At 39.3% G+C, this 12,030-nt stretch overlaps 1 pseudogene; it reads right to left on the bottom strand.

The window, feature by feature from the left end:
• Positions 1–1,772, bottom strand: part of LOC103206198 — a 6,795-nt pseudogene extending 5,023 nt beyond the window's left edge.
• Between the last annotated feature and the right edge of the window lie 10,258 nt (positions 1,773–12,030).

Genomic DNA, 12,030 nt, shown 5'->3' with positions numbered 1-12,030 from the left:
CTGACAATTTAGTATTAATCTTCTGAATTTCTATCTGTAGATTTTGTATCATTTCTAATTTTTCATTTATTTTGTCATTTTGTTCTTGTATTTTCTTCTGAAATTGTTCTAGGGTTTTGTCTGTGTTTTCCTTAGTTTTGTCAGTATTTTCCTTGATCTGTCTCTCAATGCATTGAAGGTACCTAAATATAATTCTTTTGAATTTCTTATCACAGAGTTCCAATGCTGTTTGTTCCTCAGGGATGTGTTCTGGGTCTGTATCTTGCTCCCTTGTTCCTACTTCTTTATCTTGCTTCTTTGTGTGGACTGTGGTGGTCTGTTGTCTCTAAGACATTGTGAATTTGTTGTATTTATATTTAATAGGTGATTGTATGCTGGAGTGTTTCACCCAAGATTTTAATTTTCATTTTTGGATGTATCTGAGTAAGCAGGGTACTGTGATCCTCTATTCACTAGTTGGCAGCACTTATGAACTCACCACTTGTCTCCTGGTGAGTGTGGTAGAGAATGAGAGTAGCTGTACAGGTCTCTGTTACCTGTTTGTGAAGAGCAGTTGAGGGTGAGTCAGGCTCTTATTGGTGGTCATGTATCATGGCCAGTTGGTGCAGAAAGAAGTGGTGGCTCTCACTCAGTAAGTGGAGCTGCAGGAGGTGTGGGTGTGGTTGGGTCGTATGGGCACAGTTCTTGTCTCCCAGTCAGTTAGACAAAAAACAACAATTGAAAAACAATGCAAAAAGTAAAAGCAAGAGGACGAAAAACACACACCACATTAACACACAGGAACAATCACCAAAAAGAGAAAGAAAAAAAAAAGGCAATAAATAAGAGAAAATATTTAAAGAAATAGTTTAAAAAGAAATATGAATATAAAAAGGGGAGAAAATAACACCCATAATATCTTGGGAGGGGGGAGTAAGAGAAAAGAGATAGAGTAGGAGAGCAATGAAGAAAAAATGGGAAAAATGCAAAAGGAAAAACAAGGAATGGCAAGAACCACAAGAAAGAAAAAAATGGGAACCAGAAAAAGGGAAGAGAAAAAGCCAAAAACTAGAACCTTGCAAGGGAAGAAGAAGAAGAAGAAAGAATAGTAACAAAAATGATGACAAAAGGAGGGGGAAAAAAAGAGCAATAATGATTTTAAAACAGACCAAAACAAAAAAAAAAAAACTAAAAAAGTAAAAAAAAAATCTGGGCAGGGAGGGGCAGGTACCCAGGCTCCATCAGAGCACACAGACTGGGATGGAATTCATGCTGGCCCAGAAGATAGGTGGGAGTGATGGATAGCTGCACCTCTTTTCACCAAGAGGGTGTAGGGGTATAAGAGTAACAAGGGAAATGTTGTACCTTTCCAGTCCTCAGTGTTTGGAATGTCTCTGCAGTCCCAGCAAGTGGAGCCTATTCTTAGGTCCCTGGAATCTGAGAGAATGCTGTCACTTTAAATGTGCAAAATGGTCTAACTGCTTGTAAACATTCAAAATCGCTACACCCTCCTGAAAAGCAAAAGTCCACAGCTCAGCCTGTCTTCCTCTTCACTGCTTCCCCTTTTATTTACCAGCCACCAGTGCAGTCCTCCATGCAGTCCCTAGCTAGCAGGGCTGATTTTTAGGTTAATTTTTAGGTCCTAACACCACTTGGCAATATCCAAGCTGTCCATGTTGTCAGGATCACTAACAGTCCCTAGCTCCATATGTCTCTTTTTTTGGTGTTTTCATGCAGGTTCTTCTACTAGATGGAGTATAGTCCACTTTTGTATCCTTCCTTTCAAAGCTCATTGTGCCAGGATTATGTTCTTTATCTGTTAATTGGTTCCTCTTTTTTTTGTTGAAGAGGGTCTGTGTATTTTGTCTGCCTACTCTGCCATCTTACTGGAAACTCCCAAGGTGGTAAATCTTTATGGAAGTAGATTGCCTCACCTTCCTTCCATGGAGCATCTGGTGGGTTTGAACAACCAATCTTCAGGTTAGCAGTCAAGTACCATATGCACTGCATCACCAAAGCTCCTTGTATGAGAAAGTAAGATCCATCAATGTGCTTCTTACAACACACTAACCTTAGCACAAAGATAAAAATAAACTAAAAATCAAAGTGAGGTGAATAGAAAAATATACCAAGCAAACAGCAACCAAAATGTGCAAGGGTGGCAGTATAAATTTTTTATTAAATAGACTTAGGCAACAAAACAGCATAAGGGACAAAGAAGAACATTATATGATGGTTAAAGGGTCAATCCAGCAAGAAGACATAACCATAATAAATATCTATGCACTCAATGAAAGCGTCTCTGAAAACATGTTGTTGTTGTTACATGCCATTGAGTTGACTCTGACTCACAGTGACCTTATGCACAACAAAATGAAACACTGGGCAGTCCTATGCCAGACTCACAATCCCTACTTACCGGGCTGCAGCCACTGTGTCAATCCATCCTGTTGAGGGCCTTCCTCTTTTTTGTTGACCCTCCACATTACCAAGCATGACATCCTTCTCCAGAGAATGGTCCCTTGTGACAACATGACCAAAGTAAGTGAAATGAAGTCTAGCCATTCTCGTTTCCAGGGAGCATTCCAGCTGCACTTTCAGGACACATTTGTTAGTCCTTTTAGCAGTTCATAGTACTTTCAGCATTCTTCGCCAACACCACAACTCAAAAGCCTCAACTCTTCTTCAGTCTTCCTTATTCATTGTCCAGCTCTCACATGCATATGAGGCAATGGAAAATACCATGGCTTGGGCTAGGCATATCTTAGTCTTCAAGGAGAAATCTTTACTCTTCAGCACTTGAAAGAGGTCTCTTGCAGATTTGCCCAATGCAGTACATCTTTTGATGTCTTGACTGCTGCTTCCATTGGTGTTGATTATAGAACCAAGCAATATAAACTCGTTGACAACTTCAATCTTTTCTTCATTTATCATGCTGCTGCTCATTGGTCCAGTTGTGAGGATTTTTATTCTCTTTATACTAAAGTGTAATCCATACTGCAGACTGTAGTCTTTAATCTTCATCAGTAAGATGCTTCCAGTCATCCTCACTTTCAGCAAGCAAAGTTGTGTCATCTGCATATCTCAGGTTGTTAATGAGCCTTCCTCCAATCCTGATGCAATGATCTTCACAGCTTCTTGGATTATTTGATCATGCAGTGTAGTAAATTACCTAGTATGGCTTTTCTAGCCATAAGTCTTTATAAACTCCATGGTGGAATTTGCCATGAGCAACTGAGTAGCTCCTGATTGTTAAAGTTATCCAGCTGGGGTATTTCTGTTGAGAGTGGCATGAAGCAATATTCCAGTAAGTTCCCTCTCTCTCAGGTATATAGAATTCTGATGTTGGGATTGGTTAGTGTGGACACTCTGCCAGGATCAAAAGGAGCCCTCCTAGAGACAGAAGGAGTCTCTCTGACTGCTGGCTGAGAAAGATGTGCTGCTGAGAGAAATGCACTTCTGAGAGACATGCACTTGCTGAGAGAGAGATGCAAGACACACACACTGCTGAAAGATATGCGAGAGACATGCACTGCTGAGAGAGAGACTGCTGGCTGCTAAGTGAGATGACTGGCTGCTAGAGACTGAGTGCATTTTTGAACTTGAATTATAGCCTGTTATTTCCTTAATAAACCTCATAATCTGTGAGTTCTGTGTGGCCACTTCAGTGAATTATTTGACCCAGCAGAGAGGTGGTGGGTGCTGCGGGAGAGTCAGTTTGTGAAAGAGCTGGAGGGAGGCAGCATGTCTGGCCTTGTAGTAGGCCTTAGGCTACTGATGGTGATTCTGTCCTCCTCTTGTGGGGTTAGAGGAGGTCAGAAGATGTGGCCTCCCTGTCCCTTTGGCAGCTAAGCATACAGATTGAATAGATATGGTAAAAGGATGCAACCCTGACACACTCCCTTCTTGATTTTAAACCATGCAGTATCCCCTTGTTCTGTTTGAACAACAACCTCCTGGTCTATGTACAGGTTCCTCCTGAGTACAATTAAATGTTCTGGAATTCGTACTCTTCTAAACGTTGTCCACAATTTGTTATGTTCCACATAATCAAATGTGTTTGATAGTCAATAAAAGTCAATAAAAGACAACTAAACATCTTTCTGGTATTCTTTGCTTTGAGCCATCTGACCTCAGCTATGATATCCTTCACTCCACATCCCCTTCAGAATTCACCTTGGATTTCTGGATGTTCTCTGTCAATATACTGCTGCAACCATTTTTTAATTATCTTCAGTAATATTTTACTTGTGTGTGATATCAATGTTATTATTTGATAATTTCCACATTTCTGTGGAATTTCTCTTTCTTTGGAAAGGGTACAAATATGTATCTCTTCCAGCCAGTTGGTCAAGTAGCTGTCTTTCAAATCTCTTGGCATAGCCAAGTGAGTGCCTCCAGTGCAACATCTGTTTTTTGCAACATCTCAATGGGTATTCCATAAATTCCTGGAGCCTTGTGTTTTTCAATTCCTTCAGTGTAGCTTTGATTTCTTCCCTCAATACCATTGGTTCTTGATCACATGCCACCTCCTGTAATGGATGATCATCTACCAGTTTTTTGTTGTTTTTTTTGGTACAGTGACTCTGGGTATTCCTTCCATCTTCTTTTTATACTTCCTGCATCATTCAATATTTTGCCCATAGAATCTTTCAGTACTGCAACATGAGGCTTGAATTTTTTTCTTCGGTTCTTTCAGCTTGAGATGCCAAGTATGTTCTTCCCTTTTGGTTTTCTAACTCCAGGTCTTTGCACATTTCATTATAATAATTTACTTTGTCTTTTCAAGCTGCTCTTTGAAATCTTCTGTTTAGCTCTTTTATCTTGTCAATTCTTCCATTTGCTTTAGCTACTCTCCATTCAAGGGCAGGTTTCAGAGTCTCTTCTGACAACCATTTTGGTCTTTTCTTCCTTTTCTCTCTTTTTACTGATCTTTCGCTTTCTTCATGGATGATGTTTTTGATGTCATCCCACAATTCCTCTGGTTTTCAGTCAGTGGTGTTCAATGCAGTAAATCTATTCTTTAGCTGTTCTCTAAATTCAGAAGGAATATAATCAAGGTCATATTTTGGCTCTTGTCAACTTGTGTTAATTGTCTTCAACTTCAAGTTGAGGTTGCATATAAGCAGTTGATGGTCTGCTCCACAATCAGCTCCTGGCCTTGTTTTGGTTGAAGATACTGAACTTCTCTATCGCCTCTTGCCACAGATAATGTCATTCTGACACCAGTGTACTCCATCTGCTGAAGTCCATGTGATAGCCGCCATTTGTGTTGTTGATAAAAGATATTTGCAATGAATAAATTGTTGATCCTACAGAATTCTATCATGTGATCTCCAGCATTATTTCTATCTATCACCAAGGCCCTATTTTCCAACTACTAGTGATTCTTCTTTGTTTCTAACCTTTGCATTGCAATCACTGGTGATAATTAACACATCTTGATTGCATGTTTGGTCAATTTCAGAGTGCAGAAGCTGATAAAAAAAATTTCAATTTCCTCATCTTTGGCTTTGGTGGTTGGTGCATGTGGTAGTTAAGTCTGTGTGTCAACTTGGCTGGGCCTGGCTGAAAGGCTGGGCAACTGGATGTAGTTATTCTCCATGGTGAGACTGGTAATCAACTCCATGGTGGAATCTACTGGAGCAGCTGAGTAGCTGCTTTGGGTATGTGGTCTGCTTCCTGGATATAAGAAGCAGCTTTGGGAATATAAGAAGCAGTTTTGGGAGACTTCCAGCTTATGGCATGCTTGAACCCTGCATGTAGCTATGTCATTGTTCAGCAGCCTGCCGTGTTCTGCCAGTCTTGGGACTTTCAATGGACTTAAATTAATGACCTACAGTTTGGTTTGGTAATGTCAGGACTGTGCCTTTTATTTGTCATCCTTGGGTTTGTCAGTCTCAGCACCCAACAGCTGTATGAGTAAAGAAACTTAAAGCCTCCAAATTGTAAAAATAAACTCCTTTTTGTTCAAGCCATCCCATTTGTGGTATATTCCTGTCAGAGTGGCACTAGATAACCAGAACAGTGCATAAATTTGAATAATAGTAATAGTACCTGATCTTCCCTGTAGGTGTAAAAAGATAAACACTAACATAACTGAAAAGAATAATAGACAACTCCACAATAATAGTAGGAGATTTAAACGCACCACTTTCAATGAGGAACAGAACAACTATAAGGAAACTGAACAAAGATACAAAAGATCTGAACAACACAATCAACCAACTTGATCCCTGCTTTGGTTCTCTACTGCTGTTATAACAGACATACCACAAATGTATGGCTTTAACAAACAGGGATTTATTCTATTACAGTTTTGGAGGCTAGAAGTCCAAGTTCAAGATGCCAGTTCTAGGGGCTGGGTGAAGGCCCCTCAACCTTGGGCTTCAGCTCTGAGTCTTGCTCCCAGCCCACTGGAGCTGGAAACATCTCTTAACCCAGGCAGCGGCTCTCTGCTAAGGATGGCAAGCCCAAGGTAAGATGGCACAGTCCAGTGATTATCAAGCAACACAATAGGCCACTAGTTCAAGTTCATGAACAGTCCCAAGAGTAGCAGACAACATGGCAAACCACTTACTGATGACTTGGCCCAATGCAAGAACCAGATATGCCAAAAAGTTAGAGACCTTTCTCAAAGTTTCTTCTTATATACTGGAAGCAGACCACATCCCTAAGGCAGCTACTCAACTGCTCACAGGAGATTCCACCATGGAGTTGATTACCAATCTCATCATGGGGAATAACTATATCCAAATGCCCAGCCACTCAAAACCAGGCTCAGAAAAGTTGGCACACAACCTTAACTACCACAGCCCTATAGACATATATAGGACACTCCACCCACCAAAAATGCAATTCACATTCTTTCCCAGTGCACATGGATCATTTTCTAAAACAGACCATATGTTAGGCTACAAAGCAAGCCTCAATAAATTTAAAACATCGAAATACTATAAAGCATCTCCTTGGATCACAATGTTATAAAATTAGAAATAAATAAAAGGAAGATGAGGTTAAAAAAAAAGAAGAAGAAAGAAAAAAAACTTGGAAACTGAATCATACTCTGCTTCAAATCTACTGCATAAGTGAAGAGATAAAAAGTGAAATGAAAAACTTCCCATAATCAAATGAGAATGAAAACACAACATACCAAAACATTTGGAATATAGAAAAAAGTGTGCTCAGAGGCCAATTTATAGCATTAAATGCATTAAAAGAAAGCAATCAAAATTGATACCTTAACTGAACAACTCCAACAACTAGAAAAAGAGCAGCAAAAAAAAAGAAGCCTATATTCACCAGAAGAAAGGAACTAGTAAAGTAGAACTAAATGAAACAGAAAACAGAAAAACAATAGATAGAATAAATACTAGAAGTTGGCTCTTTGAAAAGATTGATAAAATTGACACACCACCAGAAAATCTTGTGGAAATGAGTCATCAGGCTTGGGGTCACAGTTGAGTCAATTGTCATAACATAGTTCATAAAGATAATGTTCTACACCCTACTGTGGTGAATAACGACTAGAGTTTTAAAAGCCAGAGACCAACCATCTAAAATGTAACTATCAGTGTGGTGGTTATGTTTTTGTGTCAACTTGGCTAGGCCTGGTTGAATGGCTGGGCAGCTGGTTGTAGCTATTCCCCATAATGAGATTGGCAATCATCTCCATGTTAGGATCTACTACAAGCAGCTGAGTAGCTGCTTTGGGTATGTGGTCTGCTTCCTGTGTATAAGAAGCAGCTTTGGGAATGGTCTCTAGCTTATGGCACACTTGGACCCTGCATTTAGCCAAGCCATTGTTCAGCAGCCTGCCATGCTCTGCTGACCTTAGGCACTGTACCACCAGAGCTGCAAGTGAAATAAGCCAGTCAAAAATGACAAATATTGAATGATCTCACTCATATAAAACAAGAATAGGCAAATGTATAGAGATCAAAGTTTATTTGTTGTCAACAAGGGCAGGAGGGAGAGATTAAGGGGGAGTTATTACTTAAGGACCAGGGAGTTTCTGTTTATAGTGTTGGGAAATTTGGCAATGGTTAAGGTAAGGGTTGCACAACATGATTAATGTAATTGATATCACTAAATTGTACACCTAAAAAAATACTGAATTAGCAAATGTCATGTTACCTATGTTTTATAACAATTTTTTAAAAATTAATGAAAGAATCCCCTAAGTAAAAACAAAACACATGTCAATAATTTTAAAGAGAGAGTATTCAAGAGTTAGAAGATACCAGAAGAAAATCTTGAAAAAAAAGTTGTTGTTGTTATATAACGTCAAGTCAGACCCGACTCATAGCGACCCCTCCTTGGGTTTCCGAGGCAGTATCACTACAGAAGTACATTGCTCAGTCTTCCTTCTGAGGAGTGGCTGGTGGGTTTGAACCACCAGCCATCTGGTTAACAGTCAAGTGCCTTAGGTACCACACTACCAGATTTCCTCAAAAAAAAGTAGAGGGACAATAAGTGTGCAACAACAGGAATATTCACACACTACTAGTTGACTGGTAAAGCAGAACAATTACACAACCACTTTTGAAACAGTTTTTTATTGTCTGTTAAAATTGAAGATATGCATAACCTATGACTCAGCAATTATAAACCACAACAGTAGTAAGTCAGCAATGCCCTAAAAGAAATATACAAGAATGTTCATAGCAGCACTATTGTAAAATAAAAACCTGGAAGCAGTCCAAATATCCATCAGCAATAGACAAATAAATTTAGGCATATTCACACTATGGAAAACTATGTTTCATTGAAAATGTACAAACTAGAGTACATGATACTCTAGAATACGTAATACACATAATAAAAAAAGGCCAACCAAAGAATCCAGAAACACAAAACTAACTAATTTATTCCATTTGTATATCACTCCCCTAACCAAAATAAAGGAGCTCTGGTAGCATAGTGCCTAAGGCACTTGACTGCTAACCAGAAGGCTGGCGGTTCAAACCCACCAGCCACTCTTCGGAAGGAAGGTTGGGCAATCCTACTTCCATAGTGATACTGCCTCGAAAACCCAAGAAGGGGTCGCTATGAGTCGGGGCCGACTCGACGGCAAATAACAACAACAACAACAACCAAAATAAAAATACCTGGCCAGTACAAACCCTAGTGTTAAGGGATTCATGTTTAGGTATTAAAACTATATTTTTTAAAATGGTTACCTTTCTGATGGAGGAAAGAGATAATAATTGGAAGGGGTGCAAGGCAGTTTTTTGAGGTACAATGTTGTTTTTATTGACTTCCCATTGCCATTAATTCTTACTGATAACAACCCTATAGTACAAAGCAGAACTGCCGTATATGTTTTCCAAGGCGGTAATCTTTACGGAAGCAGATTGCTACATCTTTCTCCCAAAGAGCAGCTGGTGTGTTCAATCACTGCACCACCAAGGCTTTGTTGACCTAGGGGTAGTTATATGGATATTTGCTTTGCGATGTATCATAACACTGAGCATTTTTGCTTTATGCTTCTTCTTTATATGTACTATATTTAGAAACTAAAAAGGGCATCAAAACTGACCTAACAACATAAAATACAAAACAAAACAAAACAAGAACCCACTGCCATGGAATCCATTCTGACTCACATCCCCCCTATAGGACTGAGAACTACCTCATAGTTCTCATAGTTCTAAGGTTATAAATCTTTACAGGAGCAGGCTGACTCACATTGAGTCTATGGAGCAGCTGGTGGATTTGAACCACCAACATTTTGGTTAGCACCCACATGCTTTAACCACTGTGTGCCACTGGAACTCCACATAGGACACTTGAAATACTTAAACTTGGTATTTAGTGTGTCTTCAGTATGCTGATGAGTAAGTACCAAAGGCATGATCTATTCATGAACTGAATATTTCATGAGAATGACAATTCAACTTTTGCCTAATTTCATAAGCTAAATAAATACACTCCCTAAGTGTAAAAAAGATACATGGTCTTGCTGGCTTTATTAAAACTTTTCCTTTAGTGTGTTACTCTGAATCTTTTAGAAGAACTGAACTCTGGAAAATTTTTCTAATAACTTTGGTAATATGGTAATCAGAGTGCTTTAATTAGTATTCCCAATACAATAGAGTCTACATACCAGAATCCACCAGTTAGTGTTAGGCCGAAGCAAACCCAAGCCACCAATATGTCAGTTGACAGCTTCCTCCAGGTGTCAGGCTCTGATGAGACAGCCTGATAAGACAACCGAAGTGACAGAACCCGCCCAGGCTGGAAAGTCCCATGCAATGACAAACTTCCTCCTGTGAAGCCCCCTCATGCTAATTAAGTGCAGACCTGTGCTAACAGCTAATTGGACCCTGTGATTTCCTTAGAGGACCCTGTGATTTCCTTAGTGTCCCCAGTTAGGTCCTCTCTGCATCTATAAAAATCTATCCCCCTTGCCCGGGGGTGTAGCTTCTCTGGCCTTGATCCTAGGGCATGAGAACCTCGCCCAGGAGTGCTAATAAACTGCTTCTCTCAAACAACTCCTTGTCCTAGTGTCTCGGCAGCTCTGCATTACAGTTAGTAATGTAGAATTTCCCTTTAAAAATCATTAAAAAACATAGGATCCAAGTACTATAAGCTTAAGGATTTACCCTCAAAGACATGAAATGATCATATCAAAATGTATTATAAAGTTGCCATTAGTACTTCTCACATCAACCATCTTACATGGCAATATGATTACTATCAATCTCTCAGCACTTGATAAATTCAAAGATAAATATCAAATAGCATTTTAAACATGTAGCCATCTGTTCTGCATTTGAAAACCTACACTTTACCTAGATCATTCTTTAGAATCAGGGAGCAGGATTGACAAGGGTACAACAAAGAAAAAAGTTTTAAATTTCAAACTAGAGACTGAGAACTGGAGAAAATGTCTCCTTTTCTATCATAGCCTTCAGAAATCATCATTGTCTGGTATACCTGTTATCCCAATGAAAAGATACCCTATATTTGCTACAGTCAACTAATTCCATTGGGTGTATGGTGATTTTATTTGTTTACTTTTGAAACAGGAAGCATGTAGATATCACTTGGAATACAGGTTTTCCTTATAGAAAAAGCTCCATATCATGCAAGCCGTGTACCACTTGAAAATTAGGCTTTCACTCAGTTAACAATTACATATTAGGTCTACTCTGTTAAGTTCTATGCACCGTGATAGCCACTAAATTGAAGAAATAATGTTTGGTACCTTCCTTCAATTGAACTCCAGAAATAAATAACAGTATTGGACAGACTTTATGACCACATTTGTTCATTACATCATTTGAAAATACATGCCTTTAAGAATATGAACGTTTCATTAATTTATGAAAGAAATATAACTCCAATTACTCCATCTATCCCAAGAATTGAATCTATTTAGTATGGAACATTGCTGCTACTGTTGTTGCTCTTGGATGCCATCTAGTGCTTCAACTCATAGTTACCCTCCCTATAACAGAAAAAAGCACTGCCTGGTCCTGCACCACCTTCACAATCTTTGCTATGCTTGAGCCCATAATTGGAGCCACTGCGTCAATCTGTCTCATTGAGGGTTTCCTCTTTTTCACTGACTTGACTTTACTAGGGAGCTCTGGTGGTGTAGTGCCTAAGGCATTTGACTACTAACCAGAAGGCTGGCGGTTCAAACCCATCAGCCACTCCTCAGAAGAAAGGTTGGGCAATCTAATCTGCTTCCGCAGTGATACTGCTGCAAAAACCCAAGGAGGGATCGCCATGAGTCAGATCCAATTAGAGGGCATTGAGTTTGGCTTTTTTAGTTTTTACTTTACCGAGCATGTTGTTTTCTCCAATGACTGTTCCCTCCTAATAAAATTCCAGAATACATGAGAAAAAGCCTCACCATACTCCCCTGTAAGGAGCATTCTGGCTGTCCTTCTTCCAACATAGATTTGTTCATTCTTCTGGCAGTCCATGGTCATTCAATATTCTTCACCAACACCATAATTCAAAGGAATCAATTCTTCTTCAGTCTTCCTTATTCGTTGTCCAGTTTTCACATCATATGAAGTGATTGAAGATACCGTG

This window comes from Orycteropus afer, unplaced genomic scaffold (assembly GCF_000298275.1).
Source record: "Orycteropus afer afer isolate SDZICR_OR568_19922 unplaced genomic scaffold, OryAfe1.0 scaffold00011, whole genome shotgun sequence".
Lineage (NCBI taxonomy): Eukaryota > Metazoa > Chordata > Mammalia > Tubulidentata > Orycteropodidae > Orycteropus > Orycteropus afer.
Note: the sequence above shows the minus strand (reverse complement) of the source record. Positions and strands in the feature narration are given on the sequence as shown.